The 24,177-nt window shown below is 39.2% G+C and overlaps 1 long non-coding RNA gene across 1 annotated transcript in view; it reads left to right on the top strand.

Moving 5' to 3' along the window:
- The window catches only part of LOC116438168, a 29,360-nt gene extending 28,045 nt beyond the window's left edge, over positions 1 to 1,315 (top strand). Inside the window, exon 4 of the long non-coding RNA XR_004237616.1 lies at positions 39 to 1,315. This is a non-coding gene — a long non-coding RNA (uncharacterized LOC116438168). The remainder of the gene's footprint in view (positions 1 to 38) is intronic.
- Positions 1,316 to 24,177: the final 22,862 nt, after the last annotated feature.

The raw sequence follows: 24,177 nt of genomic DNA, 5'->3' as shown, positions 1-24,177 counted from the left end.
TATTTTGTAAACATTTCTTCTTTTCTGCTTTGTTTTAGACCCTAAAATCTTTTGCGGGTTCCCATCTTCCAGAAATACACCTGTAGATCAGAGATTATTGCTGTACCTTTTCCAGGATAGGCATTCAAAGGGAAGACAAATCTAAGTGATCTTTAACTTTATAAAGTATACTTATCATTTGTATTGTTCTGCCAATCCGTGAAAAAGGCTTTCAAGTCTTGGAGATTTTAAACTTTCATTTGCTTGCAATTCTGCATATTTATGAGAGTCATATGCCCTTTTCAGCTTTTAAAGTGTTTTAGAGCAATGATTAAAGAAAAAGATCATATCTAAGACTTCAAATACATATACTATTGCAGTGAAAAATGAGATTAAAGATACTATTTTGGTCTCTAATCTTACCTCTTCATTTTCTAGCCAAAATGGTATTAGCTTCTTTATGTGTAGCTGACTCAACAAAGCAGCAGCATTTCCGTGCTCATATTTTAAATAATCAGCAGTCTATTTTTATTAATTTGTCAAAAAATAAAGATGTGGGAAAAAAACCTGAGAGATATTTGCAATAACAGCACAGGTTTTGCTTTAAATAATCAATACCCTGATATGACTCATAGCTGGGGTCAAGAGCCAGAGGAACTGAGCTTTCTTTTTTTTCTTTTTTTTTTTTTTATTCACAGATTAATTAATTAAAACCTCCAAAATGTTGCTATCACACAAATTGATACCAGCAGTAACTGAAGAGTCAAATACCAGTCAGATGCTGGGTACTGCTTCTTGTCTGGCTGCTGAAGGTGTGACAGTGTTCCTCTTCTCCAGCTGTGGTCTGGGAGCTGGATTGACTGTAGGACAAAGCTGCCTGCTGCTACCCAGTGACCAACTAAACAATTTCACTTGAATTTTCTTTCTAGGATACATGTGAAATATGTGTGGTGGCCTGCAAGACATATTGGAGGGTGAAAATGATCCTAAAATTTTCATTTTCAGGAAAGAATGATTTTCCAAGAAGTCTAATCTGTGTTTCTTTTAATGAAATTCAAGGTGGTACCCCTTTTTTTGATTTCTTTATTTCAGTTTAAAGTATTCTGTTGATGTTACCTGGTGTTTCTGTCTTTTTGGTGTTTCATGTATTTCCATAATATATATAGAAGTGATCACGCAGTTGGACTAGATGATTGTTATAGGTCTTTTCCACCTGAACCAATCTAATAGAAATTAAATTAAGTTTTTACTCAGCAAGTAAAATCTATCCCTGTAAAGTCAGCATCTATTCTTAGTTTTATATATTTTTTTGTCTTTTTCAACTGCCACAGAAGAGGGTTAGTAAAATAAATTAATGCTGGTCTAAAACCTATATATGTATTTTACATGGTTAAATTTTAGAACAACATGATCTGATGATATTTTTTGTTTTAATCTCTAGATGTATTCACTGCATTCTGCTAGAAAACCACTGCAAATAATTGCTCTAGAACATCTATTATAGATGGATTCGCTGCACAGGTTATGGGTGTTCTCTTCTCCTAGAAAATCAGTAGGAATACTGTATTGAAAACTACATATTTGTACCAAATATTAACTCTGACTAAATAATAACCTCTCTTTTCTGAAATTTGTATCCACAAAATCAACAGTTATGACTATAAGTTCAGTGTATGACAAAATTAAAAGATCCTAATTCTTACTACTGTGCGTGCTAAATTTTTAATACAACCATGAACTCCTTCTATAATCCTTGCTGTAATTATGTCATATTCAGCATAAACTCTGGGTTTCAGATACTCAGATATTATTATTATTATTAATTATTAATTATTATTATTATCTCGGTTTGAGACAAATAGGAGGAAACGGGTGAAATGAACGTATCCTCTAATAGAAGGCAGGTTTCAGCAGCCCCTCCCTCACCAGGTTAGGAAAAAATTTCTTGGAGGAAGGTGAAAAAAAGCTGTTTATTTAACAAGCAGGGTGCACGCAGGCACTAGAGAATGAATAATGTTGAATAATGTTAAATAAATAAAACCTCTTTATGTGTGTGGCTCTGCTCTCTCCAGAGGTGGGGTGTGGCGTGGGCCCCTCTGGGCCACAGTGTGGGGCCTCCTGGTGATGGTGTTCTGGACCAGAGCAAAGCTGAACAGGAGAAGAAGAAGAAACCACAGTCCCAGGAAAAATTCTTCCCTCAGCTAAATGAACGACAAGCTAGCTAAAAAGCAAAGGAATGCAACTATCTTCCCTGCTGCGGAGCCAAGAGCTGAGGGGAGAGCAAGAGAGTTATCTGCATTTTTGAACACAGCCGCCGAAGGAATTCCACCACCTTTCCTGACCCCCTTCTTGGATCTGCCTTAAAGGCACAGAAAGGTACAGGATTCATGTCTGGTCAATAAGCAGGCGAAAGGGGTACAGCATCATAAAGTCACCCCAAGACTCTGTAGTACTGTGACAGTACAATAAGGCATGATGGATTGTTCCGCACACTGTGAGAAAAAACAAACCGAAAGAGATGTTGCATAAAATGATATTAAGCCTGTGGAAATGGTGGAACTAACTTCACTTTGTTACTGAGGACTAATTAACATAGCCTCACAGTAATCAGCATGCAGTTTGTGATACCAGAAAAATTTGTGCATGTGAGAAACATGAGAGCTCTGTCTGAATGGGTAAACTGACTGGTAGCTGAGAAGTGGTTTCAATGTCTGTTTGCAACCTGAACACTGTTCATGCAAGAGAAGCCTTTAACCTCCATAACGGCCCACCATCAGCTGGTACAAGTTCCTTTTCTTTTTATGCTGAGATATAAAAGGATCTGCCAGGATCACCTCATGCTGTGCCTTGACACCTATTGGGGATTAGAGTAGTTTGACTACCTACAGATCTAAAATGAGTCATAGACAGAAGCTACTCGTATCACATGAATAAGGCTGAGCTTGAGAAGACTTCAAGGCCAGTTGCTGGCATAGTTTTTTAGTTGCCAACAGCCTGCATATACCTTACATTACTTTTCTCATTTTATTTTTTTCACCCTCTCCTGTTTGGAATTTAAACTGCCCATTATCGCTATTGTGCCAGAAAAAAGAACAACTCTTTTTCTGCCACTGTCAGCTGGAGAGGAAATAATGTGGATTTGGTGGTGAGAGTTGCAAAGACCCTTTCTCAAGAAGCTGATTAAGGCCTGAGTATCAGCCCTGTTTGTCACCTTGGGTCTCTGTCTCACCACTTTTCCCTCATCCTCTCTGCTTTTTGTGACCCCATACTGCTTTGTGGATCAGATGAGTAAGCAGTGAAGTTAAAATATGTGGACCCAGAATGGGTGAATTTAAGTGCCACACATGCTGAAATTGCCACACTCACTTATCCCTCTTTCACTTTGCTGTGGTGTTGTTAGATTCATCAGCACTAGGTTAGAATCAACTGAAAAATAGTGACTTTTTGTAAAAATCAGGGAGAGCATGTAATGTGATCACTTTCACCTCAGAAGCATAATCTTGGTGGATCTTTCCTGTAATCACGAGGAGCAGTCTGAGTAAAGTTGGCAGAAAATCAATTCTGAAGTAAGAAGAAAGAAGACCAAAAGACAGACTCATTGTGTGAGTACCAAAAAGTAAATAACTGTGGAACCAGATGTGAAGTAACCGGGGCAATGACAGTGAAAATGCAACGCAAGATGGATCACAAAAGAGAGTATTAGTTTCTAATCTCTTTCTAACACCTTACTCACTGCAGTAGTATTAACAGAAGAAGTTAGGAAAACATTTTTTCTTCATTTTCATTGCTTCACATATTTGTTTTTCAGCTGTAGGTTGTGCTTCTTCATATCTTTCTTTCATTCACTCATTTCTTGTTGTCTGTCTCATTCTATTTTCTTTGGGTCATGTTTTGACAGGCACTAAACACAAGCAACTTGTGTCAGTCTCATTGCATTTTTCTAGTACTCAGCAAGGAGCTGATCTGAAGTTCATTGACATTACCATCAAGTGAGGCAAGGGACTGGATCCTACACAGTGCTCAGCAGCTTTCAGAGACTATGATCCACTGTTTTAATAAAATGCTGGGTTAGCAGCTGTGCACAGGAGGCCTGCCCATTTCCATGTCTTATTTAAACACTATCAAAAATATTTTTCTATAGCTCTCTATACATCTTTCACACATAGATTATTATGTCTACCAATCAATGGTCCAGCAAATCCTGCAGCACTAAGAATCTCCTAAAGCATTAATGAGTGAAACTTCCATAAAATCTTAACTTCCATAAAAGTCTTAACATTAGCTTCCATAAAAGTTAATACACAGTCTATATAAGAATTGCTACTGGCATTGGGAGAATGCTGTAGGATATAAAATCCTGTGGAAAACAAGTAAGGAATTTACATGTAATGAATATCGGCTGTCTTAGGGGCTTTGATTGGGATGGGATATAGACATCCCTTTTAGCATGTGTATGTGTAAAAGGGAAATCAAGCTTGGCATTAATTCTGTATTTGCCAAGGTGACATAGATTATGGACCAAGCCTCCTCATGGGCATTCATCTTTTAACACTGTTGAAAAAAAGTGTGTTAGAGCCTGTCTCGCAGAACAGGCTATCATGAAGGTGAACCTGTGGCCATGATTCATGTGATGGCCTCACTGTTGGTAATTCTGGAGATCAGATATGCCATCTCTTAGGTATTTGGGATCACAATGCCAAAGTATTTGCTATTTGAGGATGACAGCAGCAACTATGGCAATAGATTTGTAACTTATCTTCATATGAATGTTAAAGAATTTTCTGAGAGCCAAAAAAGACTTGAAAAATTGTAGACATGTTGCAAATTTGATTCTTGGCAATGTTTTTGCAACAGTTTTCCCTCAAAAGGATGAGGAATCATGAAAGACAATATGAAATACCTGCAACCAGTTTTACTTAAATATAGTACACAGCCTCAACTGAGTATTTAAGATCAACTGTTGCTATGAGGGTGGTTAGTAAGTCCAGTCCCAGTTTCTTTTAACAGATATGCCATAAGTGAAGCTGGTGGTTTTAGTTATCCCACTCCCCAGCTCTCAGCAACTCATCTAAGTAATGTTTTCTTCAACCTTAATACTGAGAAGATCTATGCCAGCTGACAGGTTAATCACTCTGTGGCAATGGAGGAAAGTCAAATAAGGAAAAAAATCAACATAGGTCTAAAGAAGGCCATCCACTATGAGACGGAGGATTAGGAGGAAAGATCATGCATGGATGAAATAATAAGTTTATGGCATGACAGGCTGTGTTCAGAGCTGTGTATAATAGCTTTTCTAGTGGCTCTAACACTGTGCTTAAAGACCTTCTCCTGATGTCTCGGTCCATTCATAACATTCACAGCTCTTGATGGGATCTCTAGCCCAGAAGTGAAATCTGGTCAGGCCAGATAAGGTCACCCAAGGTCAGCACTGCAGCTGGGCAAGCCATCCCACAGGCAGGGCTCAGCTGGAAGAAAAATGAAAATATCAGGTTTCACACATGGCAAGAGGGAGGGGCAGTGGGAGGATTTGGTGGGAGACCTTGCTGGTCCTCTTTACAGACCAGTTTTAGCAGTGTCTCTTACTCTTCCATTTTCTATCCATAACCATTTAAATGTCTGAATGTCTTCGGCTTATTCATTTCTCAGAAGGGTCTAGATGATCTGATAAAGCAATTCTTGTCCCAGTTTTTGCCACATCTCACCTAATTTTCTTTCATAAAATGAAAATGAATTCTTAACTGGAAAAAGTTTCAGAGGGTATTGCCAGTTGGAATGCAAGTTTTGGAAAAATGGGAAAAAGTCTGGAGTTTATTAGTTTAGTGGGGGTTGTTGGAAGTATATTTGGAGAAAATCTGATGAGACAATTTTGCAAAATACCTCTCATCTTAAACTTCACCGTGATTTGTAAACACTAGAGCAATCTTTGTGCACTACTTCCATTTCAAACACGCTATCACATGCACCAAGGAACTTGAAGGGACTAAATATTTCTGTAACATCACATGAGTTGTGTGAAAATTGTGTATCTGATTTTCTCAGGGAAAAATGATAGAAGGAACCCTGAATAATTTTTATAAGAGTATTGAAAATATATGAGATTCTTGTATAGTTTTCAATAAGGATTCCAACATCAAAGGCACAAAATTCTGTCTCATGCATATATGCAAATAGTCACTTTAACAATTGAATATTCATTTTTTTAAACAAAAATCAAACTATTTTACAAATTAAAAGAATATATTCAAAATATAGTAATGTGTAAAATTTTAGTGAGGTCTACATATAAATATAATTAAACAACAACCTTCATATCTGATAACCCTTTGCATAGTCCATTCAAGAAACTCAACATATATGAGCATGGGTTTAACAAGTCCATTTTATTAGCTGTGCTAAATTGCATTTTAACTAGTTAAGGATCACATAGACCATGGACAAATGTTGTTCTCTATTGTCTTGTGTGATACTGTCTGTGTTTAGGGCTACATAAGACTCTATCTATGATCAAAAATCCTGTGCATTTGGCTAATGTGAGTGGTTTGTAAACAGGAATGCCTTCACGGTGTTTCATCACCAACTGAAAATTACAGTGGGAGGAGAATTCAATTTTTATTGTGCTCAAGGTCAGCTACAAAGTCCACAGAAAACATTCATGACAGCATCAGTGTGATGTGTTATTATTTATTAGGCTTGACCAGTTGCAGTACTGCTGATATTCCAGTGGAATTTAAAGCCTGAGCTATGTTGTAAGTCCAAAGTGACTGAAAGGCTTAGGATGTCTCTAATGGTGAAATCTACGTTAAAAGAATAATTCAATCCTTAAATTAATAAGCCCTCAGTTATATTTAATGTGAAACTTCTAGGTACCAAAAATGATGGTAACATAAATTTGCTTTACAGGGGGGCGCTGGAATCTTCTCTCAGTGATTATAGCAAAGATGTGAAGGCTCGTAAGTGAAATGTTAATCAGTTAACTGAAAACATGTCATCCAGAGATGCATTGGAATTTAAAATCAGTTGAGACAACTGCATTAGTAAAGATTAACTTTGCTATGGAATTGAACTGTTGTCAATCAAGTTGACCTGCAACTATAATTGACATGTAGGGCACCCCTTCCATCACAGGACTTTTGTCTCACTTTATTCAGCATCTATATTAAGGTGATGCTTCAGTACAATCCTTTCACCTCCCTTTTTAAAGTAATGTTCTACTTTATGTGCTAAAGAGACATTGATTACATGTTCATTAACCAACTGGAGAAAAGGAAATGCAAATGGAGAAAGAAGAAAACATACTATACTCACAATTCTGCTAAGTACAGATAAAGGCAGGTTTAATAGCTTCCTGACCTAATATATGGATAGATATTCCACAGCTTTTATTCAGTCCTTGCTGTTTATGCTGTATTTCTGCAGGTTTGGTTACTTCCGAGAATGGATATTTCATTTCATTTTAATCCACCCCAGATGAATAAGAATTATAAATAACAGACACTATGTCACAAAAACACTAAAAGCAAGCAGGCTGTGAGAGCACACTCAGCAGAGCCACTGCATTCACCTCACTCAGCCACCACATAAATATCTTACAGTACAGTGGAAGCAGCGGAGCAGCCAGCAGGTCCCCACCACACCTGTGCATTGTAAGATGGCCCATGGGATTTGTGTAAGCATGGTTAATGGTTTTGTGCCTTTAACAAACAAAAAATTAAAATCAGCAGACAGGAAAGCTGTGCTGCAGCCATCCTCTCTGGCAGTCTCAGCCTAGTTTAAATGCAGACTTCATTTCCCCAGCTCCTTCTACCAGCTACAGAAATACTCTAAAGACTCAGGATAAACTTCTGGATTTTCCTTTCTTGTCTAGTCTTGCTATTTGCGAGCATAAACCCCTGCTAAATATTAGATAAGGAGGGAGGAGAATAGTAGGAAGGAAAAGCCTAGCTCTCATCTACCGTTGCCCCCACTCCCGCACCCCAGCAGAGAGGCATCAAAGTGCAGGTGCTGGGCAGAGGGTATGTTGTTCTCTTGTGAAGGAGCAGTAAAGGTAAGTTCAACATTTCTGGGGAATAGAGGGGATCAGATAAGGGGAAGGATTACTCATCCTTCTCTGGCCAGTCCTGAACCCCGCTCTGGCTGTTCCCAGCCTCCCCTGAGCCCCTGCAGCCCTTCAGGTAACCTGTGATTCCTTAGCACTCTTCTCTGGCTGTCCTGCAGAGCCTGCTCAGAGCCTGCGTCTTGCCTTCAGCCCTGGATTTGCCTCTGACAACCTGTGGTGTGTGGAGGCTTGAAGCAATATGAGGGAGAATGAAGTAGACAGAAAAACAACTAAAGGGCAGACAAAATACCTGTTTTCATGATAACTGAGAAAACAGATTTAAAGGGATTCATTTGGGTTTAGTGAGCAATGCTTTAAAGCCTTGTTGTCACACCAGGAATGAAATGTTGAAAGTGAGCATGTACTTGGTAATTTCCTGATATAACACTGTGTTGAGAGAACATGTACCAAAGTATATTGTCTGACTTGCAGTGTATGGACAATTATTATTTTTCTCTTTAAGTGAGAAGGAAGGAAAGATCAGATGTGTAGTTAGCTGCAGAAGCTGGAAGTAGTAGAGGTATTGTGAATGTCCGATAAAGTTGTATGCATTAAAAAAATGAGCAGATGGGCAAACATCCTTTATTAGCTTGATTTTATCAGATATCTACTCCAAATGCTTTTTTTTATCTCAAACCAAAATATTTTGTAAGAGGTATGTATCAACAAACCTCACTGGCAGGAAAGCTCTTCCTGTTTCTCAGTATTTTCTGTCCTGTGAGATGTGTTACATCAAAATCACAATACACTTACAGGAGCGGGCTATAAACTCGGGTTGAACAGAGTACAAAGTTACTACAGATATTCTATCTGTCTTGAATTATGCTATAGATTCCCAGCATGATTATTTGCAAGAAAGAGCCTTATCAATGTGGGAAACCAAGCCCTTCAATTAAACATAAGGATACCACAGAATAAATTTTGGGATTAGAAAAAAACAATGGAGAAAAAATAAGATGAAGTCAAAAAAGGGTGCTTCCAAAGTTTTCAAAATCATGTGGATTTCTTTATTGTCTTATTTAGAGACTCCTGGCCATTTACATGAAGGAAGGGCCACGGTGCTTGAGGGCCAGCCCATGTCTCAGCCTGAGGCTTCTTTGAGAAGCAGTATCCAAAGACCCCATGCACATGAATGTAGAACCTATCCTGCAAAACTTAAACACCACAAGGAGCTTTTTTGATGCCATTAGGTCTGTGGAGCAGAGTATGCTGCTAGTGGGAAAAAGTTTCAGTGTAGTTAAAAATTTAGGTTTTGTGTTCCCTTACCAAGTTGTTAGTGTTCAGTAAATAACTGATATCTTCATGCAAATGGGATGAGTTTTCTTCATCTACAACTCTCTGAAACTGCAATAAGGATCAGGTGCTGTAGGTCCTTCTGTTGCTATAGTGATGCAGGCTACAGAGGTTTTTAAATCAGTAGGGAGATTATCCAAGCTGTCAAAGTGAAACACAGTCTTTAAGATAGCCAGAGAGGTCAAGATAAGACCTGAAGAGTGGCAGGGGACTAGCTGAATGCAAGCTGTTCAGTTTTTGGACAAGGCTGTACAGTAGAAATACTGCTAGGATATAAATAGGAGGAACACCCCTGGGGTGCTGTGTACAGGCAGGACAGCTGAACTCTTAAAGCTCAGTAGTGGGCTGATGAGTCTAATGTCACAAGGTGGTGTTTTTGCAGGGTCGCCTGAAAATATACCCTGGACTCCTGTTTATCCCAGCTACATCCCAGCTCTGGATGCAGTAGATGCATATCTGCTGTTTCTCTCTGACCTGGTTCAAATGGAAAAGAAATAGCGTTATGCAGATCTAGAGAAAGACACCACATTTTCAAAGGAAATAGTCAACATCTTTGTCAGGGATGTGGACAGAGGGATCAAGGGCACCCTCAGCAAGTTCACTGACAGCACCGGGCTGTGTGGGGCAGTGACACGCTGCAGGGAAGGGATGGCATCCAGAGGGACCTGGACAGGCTTGAGAGCTGGGCCAGTGCAAACCTCATGGAGGTCAACAAAGCCAAGTGCAAGGTCCTACACCTGGGTCATGGCAATCCCAGACACACCAACAGCATGGGCAGAGAAGAGATTGAGAGCAGCCCTGCGGTGAAAGACTTGGGGTGCTGGTAGGTAAAACACTCAACATTAACCAGCCCAGAAAGCCAAGGAAATCCTGGGCTGCATTAAAAGCAGTGTGGGCAGCAGGGCAAAGGAGGTGATTCTGCTCTGATGAGACCCCAGCTGGAGTGCTGTGTCCAGCTCTATTGCCTCCAGCATAAGAAGGACAAGGAATTGCTGGAGCAAGTCCAGAGGAGGCCATGAAGCTGATGAAAGGGCTGACAGACCTTCCCTTTGAAGACAGACACAGAAAGTTGGGTCTGTTCAGCCTGGAGAAGAAAAGGTTGTGTGGGGAGCTCATAGCAACCAGTTTCTGAAGGGGCCTACAGGGAAGCCAGAGAAGGGCTCTTCACCAGGAACTGCAGTGCTAGAAAAAGGAGTAATGGGCACAAAGTGCAAGAGGGGAAATTTAGATTAGGTGTTAGGAGGAAATTCTTTACTGTGAGAGTGGTGAGACACTGACACAGGTTGCCTAGGGAGGTGGTGGATGCCCCAACCCTGGGAGTGTTCAAAGCCAGATTGTATGGGGCTTTGAGCAACCTGGTGTAGTGGGAGGTGTCCCTGCCCATGGTAGGAGCAGGTGGGATTAAATGATCTTTAAGGTCCATTGCAATTCCTTAACATTCTATGATTCCATAATTCTATAATTCTGTGATTCTATGAAGAACCCATGTCTCACTAGTGGGGACACCAGAGCTGTGAGATACCCCAGCACAGCAAAACCAGAGACAGCATAGGTGGAGTGATCTGCTGCAAAGAAAGGTGAGAACTATGCTTGACAAACACTAAGTGCTCCTGAACACGTTGGTGTCATTAATTAGACTAGCCATATAAAAATAAGTAGATCTTTAACTTTGCAGCACTTAATGCCAACTCACTCATTGCAATTTTTAAACATATAAATAATAATTTTAAGTACTCTTCTCTCCTGTATTCTCCCCTTCTTGCTTTAATCTGCTTCCTTTTTGCTACAGAAGTAAGTGGGAGTGTCCTAGTGCTGGCTAGCATGTTCTGGCAGGTTTCCTTCAAAGGAAATCTTTGCCAATTGTCAGAATAACTGCATGGCTGCATAACTTCATGGAAGGGGAAAGAGAAGCAGGGAAGCGTAACTAACAGCTTGAGAGCAAACCCAGTATGATCTGGAGACAGTATGATCTCCAGACTGGAACTGGTTCAAAACTATGCTTGCACCATTGCTTCCCTAAAATTCTTGTGCAAAAACACATACTGCTTTAAATTACCTTCAAAACAAATTTATTTGGAAGACCTAAAGATTCTAGACATGTGTTAGGTTAACAAGGGTGAGGTTGTAATAAAAATTTTGCAGCAGTATTTTGATTTCTTTGTGTCAGTTTTGCAGACTCCACACTCAAAAATCAGTTAGAGGCTAGTTTAGTATGAAGTAATCCACCATCCACCAGGACTATTTTAACAACCTCTGATGTCATGCAGCAAATACAAAATCTACATTTTTCTCTAAAACTGGTTTTACATTGTTGCTTAGTTAGCAGATGATATTTAGGGAGCTCACTGTCTTGTTTCTCCTGCCATAAGCTGCCATTGATAATGTGGCAAAACACTGAAAATGAAGGATAAAAAATTGACATAGCCTTAACATATTCACATTTAGTTTGATAGGAAAAGTGATTTCTGTCATACCGTTAGTACAGTTTATTCCTTTCCTGGCCTGCTGACAGTGGAAAAGTCCTTGGCTACCCTCATCCCATCAAGAGGAAGAGCTACTGCCTGTTGCAGAGCTAGCAGTATCCTCAAGGGAGAACTGCTAACATCAGCAGCCTTCCAGTCTTGCTGCTGTCTGATCTTCCACTTGGGACCCACAATAAAACCTCCTGCACACACACTGGTGTATCCCATATCTCACACCACCTCTATGTGGTGAGGGCATTGGGTTCAGCCTCAGGCTGGAAAATCCACTGGAAGGTCGTGCAAAACTGTCTGTGTCTGAGAGACATACCAATGGGATTATGAACACAAATATCTACCCATTTTGGGATTTTTAGCAATCATAATCCATTTTATTTGCCTGATGTTGCTGTCCATCACTGGAAAGTTTAAAGCATTGCTGTTTGACAGCAATCTGAGTTAATAAAGGGATCCTAGTGCATCAAAGTTCACTAGAAACCCTGCAGCTGTGAGTGGTTTATTAGCTCTGTTTCCAGACTTGTAGTAAATAGCTGGAAATTGTTTTGTGCTGTAATAGGAAAATGAGAAAACTGCCATCTAGTCTAGGGAAGACTTTGGGCATTTTGGTTTTTGCAAAACTTTAGAGCAACCATTGAAGGATGCTGCTACTCCTAACTATGGAATGTATGAGGGAAAAACTGTGAACAAGAAAATATGGTCAGAAAACTTAAAACCTTTGCTTGGCTGAATTGATTATTCACTAATAAAGAGGAGGAATCCAGTACATCAACATTTCTTCACCTTTAGTGGTCTGTTCCCCAGAGCAAGGCACAGAATGAGGCACTGTTTAATCTCAGGAGGGTAACACATAAACCACATACCTCTACTCATTCAGGGACCATCTGTAGATGAGTAAAATGTATTTTATGAACGAGAATGCTTATTGTGATTTCATCAGAAACACTGCAGCCATGCATACCATGAGAACTTACACAGCATGCAAGCTAATAACTACTGTGAGAGGCAGAGTAAGTTAATTTGGGATTAAAGTAATACGGTTATTGAGCTTCCAATTGACTTCAAGGGCAGACTTCTGCTACAAAAGACAACAGATCTAGCTCATGTTTTCCATGCTGCAGGTGTAATTGTTTCCATGCCCATGAGTCTGCTTCTATCATCCTCAGCTTTTATGTCTCTTTGAAAAATGTCTCTCTTCAAACTTCAGTTTTGACAAGTAAATAAAAATACAACATATTAAATAGAGTTGTACTATGATAACATTCTTTCAGTTTAGCTGAAATATGATATAAAACATTGTGGAGAGAGGAAGCTGCATCTCTGTAAAGAGTCATGAATAATGCATTTTTTGTCAGTTATTGCTTCATGAAAGGTAAGAAAACTTGCACAGATTGCAACTACTACTGTAGATCCTAGCTAGCTGGAGAGACTTGGAACAGTAGAAATACTTAGGGGTTCTCAAAGACAAAGCATAGTTAACTGCAGAAAAGGCACATCCACACACCCTTCAAAGTTGGCATTTTCTTCTTATGTGGGTTTTTTCTGCTGGTATAAGCTTAAAAAGTGTGATTTTAGTTTCACAACTACAAATTGGACAGCAGAAAGTCAGAATTTTGGAACAGTTGTTCAAATGAAATGAAGTCTGAGAGCTTATGCATGGAGATTTTACCTAAAAAACAAGCAGCCACTCTCAAAAGAGGAATCCCACAGCCAAAGAAATGGCATCAAAGCATGCAAGGGAAGTCCTCCCCACTCAGGCAGTTTCTCTGTGGTTCCCTGTGCAGTGGGCAGTTGTTCTCCAGGAGGATCTCTCTATGTTCCCCACCCACACAGCCATGACAGGCTCTGGCCCGTGGCCCTGGACTGAGCCCTCCGCAGGCATGCAGCCTCTGCCGTCAGCTGCACCAGGGCACAGACCCCTTTGGCGGGGTGAGGGACCCAGAGGCTCCTCAGGGGAGGACCAGGGATTGCAGAGGTAATGTGTTAGAGGTCCTGCCATGACTCTGGTTTGCTTTTGTTAGCAAAATATCAGTAAATGCATACATTTGTCACGCTGTGTTTAGCATTGGTTGTTTGTGTATACACAAACACAAAAAGATCCATGTGCATATATGTACATAGAGAGATATGTAATTGCATCTGTCTTTCACGGTGTATTTTTCATGCTTATTTTACTCCTTTTTTTCACAGATTTTCAGATTTCCTGCTGATAAGTGATTTGATGCTAATGTAAAAACTTGAATGAAGTTGCACCTGAATTAGACCTGCAATCATAGTGGTATACCGGTTATCAGTAAGGTTAATTTCTTTTTGTGAAATGAAAATCATTACATGTAATTCCTTCAATAGGTTTCTAGAAGCACTTTTTCTTTGGTGCCTGTTGCTTGTCTCTGCAAAGTTTTCAGTCATAAGTATTCTCAGCCAAAGTTTCTACATAGTTTATGTTAATCTGAAAGTCCTTCAAACTGAACTACCTTCTTCATTCTGAATTATGATGGTTTTGCCAGTCTTCTGCATGTTTGTTTAATTTCAAGCAGCAGATATATACATTGGCATATGTCCAAACATTGACAAAATAAGAAAAGCTATATTGAAATACACACAGGAGTTTTCCAATAAGCTTTTCTTACTATAAACAGCACCAGGTGCACTAGAAGATGTTGTAGAACATTAAACATAAATAGTCATGTAACATCTTGCTTTTCAGAAAAGTTTCTTTCCAAACTGAAGCAGTTATCTGACTCACGGATTTTTTTTTTTCTTTTTTTTTCTTTGCTAGCTATAGTTGCATATATTATTAGTCATACTGGAACACATTCTTTTTCTAATGCTGCTGTTCCTTTGCACTGATAATATATGAAGACTGTGTGGTGCCCAAATTCATGTTTCATCAGGTTTTGAATCTTAATTCAGGAAAACATCCATACACCCACTACTCTCAAAACTATAGATACACTTGCAAACTCACAGGACGGAGCTTTCGGCACACAGGTCCATCTCTTTCCTGTTCATTTGCTCAGGACAGAAGCATGTGCTCAGATGCTTTTTTTAATCAGAAAGATAGTTATGTAGTCATGGTTGGCTGAAACTCATGTTTCTACTGGCCACAGAGGATGCAGATAGATCAAAACTGTTTGAGTGCTGAAGAACTGGTTATATATAACTTTCTTTTCTTCATCTCTCAGCTTAGGTGCTATAATATTAGCAAGATTTGCACATCATTAGTGCTGCTAATTTGAAAATTTCACCTCTTCCTGTAGCTATTTCAAATCACACTCACAGGCTGTGTGCCAGAGATCAAGTTGTGACTTCAGTGACCCATTAGAGCCTTGATTTATGTGCTCACATGTCTCTCTTATTATCTTGTTTCAATTTTGATCTGTTCCAAATTATTCCTGAGGCCATCTCAGCTGACCCAGGAACTAGGAACTGAGAACTGACTTCTTCCTTTTTTCCTTCTGGCTCAGTTGGCTCAGACACAAAAGGTATGTGGAGGAGCCAGGCAGGAATTAAGAACATGGATTATCTTACTGTGTAAATATCTGAATAGGTAAAATTATGGAAGAATCATTAACATGTCAAAATTCAAGAATCAAAGGAGAAAATCAAAACAGAAGGGATAAAATGAACAGAAAAGGGACTAAATGTTTTAAGTTCCAACACTGAATGAAGCAGGTTCATAAAAGACTGAAAAACTGGGGTTCAAACCAATAATTTCAATCCAGATGGAAACTAGTATGAGGAAATCTGAAGATCATAATAACACCATCCTGCTCTCTAGAAGGACAGAGTAATCTCTCTGCAGCATTGTGGACCCTTAATGTGTGCTGAAAGCTGTGATTAAGAAGTGAGGTGCAGGAATGAAGACAAGCTGCAATAAGACAGAAAAGAGATGCAAAAAGACAAAGTAAATTTGTTTTAAAATGTTGGTGACTTCAGTGCAAGGTGTGGTCAAGATTTTATCCTGTCTCCTTTTCCTTGCTTATTTACCTTCATGTATGTCAGAAATATGTGATGTGGTCTGAAAGAGGCTGCTTCAAAAAGAGAAACTGTGTTTTCTTGTTCCACTTTTTGTATTTTTAGTATTCTGTCAGATCTCTGCCTTTACAGAGAGCTACATTACTGATCCATGCAGTATCCATAAGTATCCTTCACTCTGAAAGAACAGACAAACTTTACGCATTAATACAGGAAACAAACTGAGAATAGGTTTAGATTAGACATTAAGAAAAAATTCCTTACTGTGAGAGTGGGGAGGCACCGGAACAGGTAGCCCAGGAAAGCTGAGGATGCTCTGTCCCTGGTAGAGTTCAAGGCCAGGCTGGATGAGGCTTTGAGAAACCTGGTCTAGTGAAAGGTGTCCCTGCCCATGGCAGGAAAAGTATATGGTCATTAAGGTCTCTTCCAAGCCAAACCATTTTACGATTCTATAGTCTGTGATCCTATGATTCTATGCATTATACAGGGTTTGTTTTTAAACAGCTTGAGAATCATTCACCAGATTTTTTTTTATTAGTTAATTGCTAATAATTGTTAATTAGTTAATTCCTAATATACTAGCAGCCAGTAAACCAAAAGACCTACAGAAAAGAGGAGGCACTGTTTTATTTTCTACCTCTTCAGGTAAGCACCATGGCAAAATCCCTGTGGGACACAGAAACTGCAAACATCCCAAATCAAGTGACCAAGATACTGCCATGACTTCCCGTTCATTAAGAATGATTTTCTAAAATCCTGAAAAATGTGGCACAAACACATTCTTATTATTCTGAAATTTTGCAATACTTTTTTCCTGATGTGGCACATTCAAGTTTTATTACTTCCTGCCTCTGAAAAAATGAGAATATAATAATGTAAGCACTCAGAAACCTCAAAGGATACAAATGTCATTTTTCTCCTAGCTTTCTAGATTGGAAGAACAATTTACTTTTTCCTTATTATGCAGGGAAACATGTCTTCCCCAACTGTGCCCCAGCACAATTTGTACTTGCAAGTATTTTCAGCTTTGTGTTTCTCCCCAAGATTGCCACTTATGAGAAATATACTCACCAAAATAATTATTTTCATATCTCTTCTTATAATTTGGGTCTATGAAAAAGCTATTGCTTCTGAGGTACAGTGACATCCTGTCATGAGACCGGGCACATCCCATGGGCTGTCTTGTTTTAAGACAATTTAAAAAGGTGGACACTTTAAAATGAGTTACTTCCCCTCAGCCAATCACTTTCCACCAATAAGAGGCAGATGTGAGTAGATATAAGTGAAAAAATAAGAGTTTATTAACAAGAGAAACAGCAACAGGGGAAAAAAACCCTGGTAAATAATCACAAGATACAAAATTGCAAAATCTGACCAATGCCAGGGGTACAAAGAGATACACAAGGTGGCAGGGTACCACTCCCTTTGGAGGTGGCCACCCCGAGCGTGTGGAAGGAAACGGAAAATGGCACAGACGGTTTCCCAAAGGGATCCCGCCATGGGCGACTGCATGGCTCGAAAGACAAAGGGAAAATGAATCAGATCTCTACCCCATGATGGCACTCCCCAGCTGACCACATGGCCTGGGAGACGAAGTGGGTCAAAAAAAAGAGATGGAGGATTAAAAGAACCTTCCTGGGAAAGCAGGAGCTTATGGAGCAGTTCTAGGGGCAGACAAAGACTTGCTGGCACAGCATGTACCGCTGCCTGACACTTCCTCCTGCCACCCGCGGGACTCCGCTGGTGTTGGTGCTGATATTGGAGGGAAAAGCTAGTCTGTCAGCACAAGCGTGGGGTGACCTGGGCTCAGGGACTGGCTCAATCTTAAGTGCCAATAGAGTTTGCAGCTTTACTTGGAAAACCGCTTCTAATTAATGGTGAAATATTGCTACTGTTGCAAGCCCAGAAACCTTCCCAAAACAGAGCCTTCAGCAAATGCTGCCAGGTGAAAGAGGAGGAGGCTTGGGTGCCCCAACATTTTAAAGGCACCAGCACCTCCGGCCTGCCCCGCAATTCCAGTTCCAACTGCACTGGGTCTTAAAGAGACAATAACAATTTTGGGGCACAGATAGATACGGAATACAATGATATTTTGTGGTAACCATGACAGCAAATCTGTCACACTATTTGAGTATTAGGATGATAGGAAGGAAACATCATTACTGATCTGATGCCTGAAGATTTTTAGCTTAGGTGTATAGTTTCTAGCACCTTCTCACACTTTAGAACAGTACTTTTCTCACATATTATGCTGTATTCTTAAAATTCTGTTTGGTCTTACTTTCAAGGAAAAGAATTTCTAACAAGGACATCCTGTTTTGCACCAGCACCAGGGCTGAAATAACAAGATACTTCATAGACATGAGATATAGGGCTAGGAACCCTTGGAGGGACTCTAATGAGGCAGATCCAAGGGTGGGTTACCAAGGCAAACTTTCCCCTATTGGATGTACTTGCTAGATACGCTAATTAGTTAAACTTCTAAAAACTGTGAAATTTCGATGCTGGGCGTACTCGTAACATGTGCACCTGAAAGCTTTCATTAAAAGACTGCTCTTTATAGTATCAATTTCAATATTGTTTGGAAAGCTTTTGTTCCAATTTTAGGCAACAGACCTGCAAAGGGCAGAGAGCACCCTGAGCATGCACTGAGTCTGAAGCAAAGTATTTCTGCACAGAAGAGTGCCATGGTTTAACCAAGCCATCAACCAAGCCCCAGGCAGCTGCTTGCTCACTGCCCCAACAGCAGGATCCAGAAGAGGATCAGAAGGGTAAAAAAACTCACGGGTTGAGATAAACACAGTTTAATAGGGAAAGTAAAAGCCCTGCACACGAGTGAAATGAAAGAAGGAATGAATTCACTGCTTCCCATGGGCAGGCAGGTGTTCAGCCATCTCCAGGACAGCAGGATCTCATCACACACAACAGTGACTTGGGAAGACCAACACCATCACTCCAAATGTCCCCTCCCTTTTTCCTTCTTTCCCCCAATTTATACACTGAGCATGATGTCACGTGGTCTGGAATATCCCTTTGGTCAGCTGGGGTCACCTGTCCTGGCTGTGTCTCCTCCCAACCTCCCAAGCACTCACATCTTCCCTGCCAGCGTGGCAGTATGAGAAGCAGAAAAGGCCTTGGCTCTGCGTAAGCTCTGCTCAGCAATAACAAAAACATCTCTGTATTGTGAACTCCGTGTTCAGCACAAAACCAAAACTCAGCCTCCTACCAGCTGCTGCAAAGAAAATTAACTCTACTTCAGCCAAAACCAGCACAGAGAGAAAGGGTCCTACCTTGTGATGTGATAATCCATGACATGGAGATGGTGGAGGGCTTCAAACTTTGAAGATTAGTGTTCCAACCTCCATTATGTAAAGCTGTTTTAATGATGAATAATTTCCTTATTAAAGAAAGAATTGAGGGAGGTCAAATATATGTATTATTTATATGAATTTTAAGTCTAAGACTTGAATTGTATGAACCATGTGTTTTTAGCCACATGCAGTAAAAAAGCAGGTTCCCTGAGGCTGTGCAATCCCCATTTCCCTGTGGAGTGTCTATGTTTTGATCTCCACTGTACTGCAAGTGTTGGACCTCCCCTTCCTTATTGGAGTGTGTTGGCTGTTTCTCTGAGCCGAGATGTAAATCTGCATTTATAGCACCTGACTGTTAACAACCATTTGTTTTTGAGAATTTGCCCCTCTTCAGTTTTAAATGGTAGGGCAGAAAGAAGTAGCAGTGGTTTCTGATAGTCCCCCAACCTGCACATTCCTGAAGGCTGATCCACGTTACAGCTAAGCCCCAATTAATTATTTGCTGTGGCATACAATGGCTTCTACTTCAAATAAATAGCATTTAAATATGAATTTTATCAGTGTGGGAAGGAATGGAGTGAAGTTATGTGCTAGGAGTCACTGGGGGACTTCATCTCGAATGCAGAAAATTCCCTGAGTGGGGCTTTTTTCACCCAGGTATTGCAAGATCAAGTAGGCAGCAACCAGAAGCAAAGAGGAGACACCTGGAGCACTTGGATCCTTGCTCTGTGCTCAGATCATTCCAGCCTCTTTGGAAACATGCAGTGTAGTCGTCATCTGGGGAAATGGACATTAAGTACTTATTTCTCAAAGTCATGCAGGAGGAAACAGATGACAGTTATGAGAACAATCCTTAATGTGATTAATATGAGCTTCCTTAATATGATTAATAAGCCTTATATCTTCCCTTTGCATTTTTATTTTTAAATTCTGAATAATTTAAAGTCAACTGATTGTAATAGCGTAGCAAACCTCTGTTGGTTCTGACTTTGTTCTTATTCCACGTTTGCCTTTTTCTTATAAACTACCTATAAGAAGACAGAATAGTTTCCTCCTGTGACTTCTAAAAGTTCTAAAACTTATGTCAAGTTTTTAGATTTTTTTTTAGATCTTTGTAAAAGAAAATTGGATATTTAACCCGAACAATGGTCATAAATATGCAAGAAAAATTGAAAGAAACATTCATTAAAAAAAAAGTGGAGGGACAGAAGTAACTTACTAAGGCATCTGTATATGTTTTGGTTTGGAATTCAGAATTCATTGATCAGAGAGTGACTCCACTTCTGCATTACCTCTGCTTTAACAGTCTTTAATAGGGTAAATCAAATTGTTTTCAGTGAAATGCTGGGCAATATTCACACATTTCACCATTAGAAATAAAAACAAACCAAACACCACCACCCCCCACATCCCCAAAATAGTAATCCCTACTGAAACACAGTAGTAACTTTGTGATGTAGTGGTGGTTGTTTATGAGGGGGTAATGACAAGCACATTATGACATGCCAGTGGTACACACAGAAAAAGGTGTTTTCTGCCTTCCTCCAGCCAATTGCCTTTCCTTGTGCTTCTGCATAGTACTATATAGACAGCAAGACCAAAGTCTCCTGCTTCTTTCTAGCTGCTGACTTGCAGAGCAATAGTTGCTCCTCTGGGAAGTCTTTTCCTCTGGCATAAATTCTTGTTTTCATCCCTGTCACTTTGCAAATTTTCTAATCAGCCACTGTTGTGGTTTTTTTTTTCTTTTTTCCTCTACATTGGAATGTCTCTGGATGCCTATTAGTGCTCTGGGTGTAGGAGACATCATGGCCCAAAGTGTCAGGAATGAAACATTTGTACAGCGTATGAATGTCATCAAGGGTAAAACACAAAACATTCCCTCCAGAAGTGCTATGTGTGTGCTATAAACACCACCATAATATAATAATTCCTGTACTACGTAACTCAGGAAGTTCAGCTATGTTTCTTTTGCCTGTGTTCCCCTTAGCAATTAATAATTTATTACCTTCTGTATTGCTTAAAGATCTTACATTTCTTGCTGATTTTTGCTTGTAGACATCTTCTATGGCTGTACTACAACCACCTAAAGTATATGTGTCATTCTTGCATGTTTCTCCTTTTTACCTCAAAATGATTCTGTCTTTGGAGTTTTTTTGGATGTATGTTCAGAGTAGAAAAATAAATTGATGGATTTCAATTTCTTTCATGTACTATTATTCTTAATTATATACTTTTGTTAAATATACTATTATTTTCAGAGAGATACAAAATGATTGTTACAAGTGTGTGGAAAAAATTCTGGTTTTCCTAAGAGTTCCAGATTTCATCTCATGTCACTAATGACATAATAACAGCAACAGCAATGATATTTAAAATTAAACAAACACAAAAATTAGCCATTATGACCACTACAGGAAGTCTCAGATCCATAACTGATGCAGCAAAATCTGACTTGCAAAAATTTGTAAAAGGAAAGTAATGAGATGTGTTATCTGCTGCCATAAGTTTTGGGCAGGAGTACAGGACACTGCTTTTGTTAGTTTTTCTGTTGAAAATGCTTAAGAAATAGAGAGAGGATATCATACTGAGAAGAGCTTGACTATGGGCAGGCTTTTAATACCAGACAAACTGGTTAATGAAGGATGTTGCTGATTGTATTTGCTCATAGGGCGAACCTTAAACTTACTAAAAATCCCATTAAAATCATCATTCTCAATTTTCCTGTTACAATTTAGGTAGAAAAGGATTTCTGAGGTCATTCAGGTCTGCTTCCTGCTCTTAGCAGGGGTAACATTAATGGTCAGGTTCTTCATAGCTTAGCCCACTCAGATGGTGAAAATCCCGGAGGACAGAGATTCCACGATCTCCCTTTCCACCTTGGGAGTCATCGAGTTTTGTTTGAAGTTTTTCCATTATTTATATAATCTCAATCTCCCTTTTATTGTTTTGGATTGAATCAACTTTTTTGAATGACAGACTGACACTTGATATTTTTCTGTCTTTACTGCTCTCTTCTCACTGTACGAGGTCAGCAGTGAACAGCAGCTGCACCCCCCAGCCCATAAAGGACTTGTGTCACATACAATATAAGAGCTTGGGCAATCATGTGTCACAGACTGCAGCCAGGACACTGATGGGGAAACTACTGCAGAGAGACATCATTTCTATATCTACCTGTGCATAACAGTATTGAAAAAGTAGGTTTGATTGCTCTAACTGTAAGAATTTCAGGTACAATACAGAAGGTTCTACAGATGTCTTACTTCAAACAAGTTTAAGAATAAAGTTCACCTCTGGTTTTTCTCTGTGTTCCAAACAACCTCTCCCAGAAAATCTTTTGTGACTGTGTGGTGTCAGAGCTAGCTGTGTATATTGCAGAGAGGGATACTAATAAGTTCTGCAAAGATGCTACGTAGATTGGTTCTTTCAACAAGTTGTATTCCTCCAGCCCAAGCACGAGTCACTGTACTTTGTCAGAGTTTGGATCTCCAGAGTAATTCTTGCAGGAGTAGAACTGAGCTACCAAGTAAAGGTGATTGTTTATAGGTGAAAGACACAGTTTTTAACTAACTTTAATTCTTCAATGTAAAAACAACCCCAAAACCAGACACACATGCTGGCTGATGCTTATTCTAATTCCACTGTAAAAACACTGCAATATCCAAGATCTACGTATGCTTTTTAATAGGTTTGGAATTTAAACTCAAATTTTGTCTATATTTTCACTTAAAAAATATGAATATAATTTGTATTTCATGAATCCAGTGAGAATGATTAAAGGGATAGACTGTAAAAACAGAATGGTATTTAAAATAAAAGAGTTATCCCTGTGGGTTAGGGGAGATGAATAAACACAAGAATTGAGAAATGGAAAGGTCCAAGCCCTCAGCTGATGTAAATTGGTGCTGATACCAGAAGAAATTGTGCCACTTGACACCATCTAGAGTCCAGTGTTACAGAAGAGTATGAAATAAAGGCATAAGCAATTGCTCTTGAAAAGTAATTTGTAAGCTAAAATCATGGAGATAGGCAAAGCAAAGCTCTATGGCTTAAAAAGGACGTATTTCTGGTAATGTTTCTTGTTTGTGGGGATTTACAGAGAGGATAGAGAAACTAAACACAGCCCTTAAGGAAAGAAATAGAAGAAAGATATAGAATTTAAACTAGTGACTCTGAACTCAGCTTCCAGGGATTTTAATAAAAGATTGTGCAAGACAGTCAGTCTTTGCTAATTTTCTCTGACAGATCTGGTGGATTGTATTGGACGATAACTCAGAAAAGACAAAAGAATAAAAGGGAAAATCATGGTGATAGATACCAAGTTCCCAGAAGTCTGGACAGCCTACAACAGATAAAAGCTCCATTATAATGTTGATTCCAGCTAACATTCTCCTCTATCACATCCACATCTTTTTTTTTGTCTTTCTTTTCTCTGTTCCTTCTCTATCTGTGCTGGAAATTGCTACCTCCCAAATCACAGTGTTTTCATTTATTGGTAGAATTTTCCTAGAATAGTTTTTTAAAATGTTCTTAAATAAGAGTTATACCGTGACTAATAGAACTCATTTGTCTGATCTTTTTTTTCCTGAAATGGTTTTCTCATAGACCAATATTAAAAAGGGAAATCCTTTCTTTTCAAGACCATAATTTTAATTAAATCTTAAAAATATGCCTTTGCATCTTCAGATAAGCTACAAAGTTGTCAGATGAATTACTAATTTTTCATAGCACTAATAAGAAGGAAGGACATACACTTTTTTTTTACAGATTCATATATCATATTTGCTATCCATTTTATCAATGTTAACAATTACATTGTTTTATTGCATTTTTGAACAGTAGAGGATTGAATTTACAGAAGGACAATGTGTAGATTTTTTTTTTTAAGTTAAAGGATGTGATCTTAGATAACTGGTAGAAAACTGACCCCAGGATTACATTAACTATGTATTCAGGAAAATTTTTTCTGGATGGTTAGTGCAGACAACTTTTTACCTGAGGATTGCACTCAGCTGATAGCTACTGAGTATGCAGAGCACTAGGC

This window comes from Corvus moneduloides, chromosome Z, assembly GCF_009650955.1.
Source record: "Corvus moneduloides isolate bCorMon1 chromosome Z, bCorMon1.pri, whole genome shotgun sequence".
Classification (NCBI taxonomy): domain Eukaryota; kingdom Metazoa; phylum Chordata; class Aves; order Passeriformes; family Corvidae; genus Corvus; species Corvus moneduloides.
The sequence above is the reverse complement of the archived record's forward strand: the minus strand, read 5'-3'. Positions and strand labels throughout refer to the sequence as shown.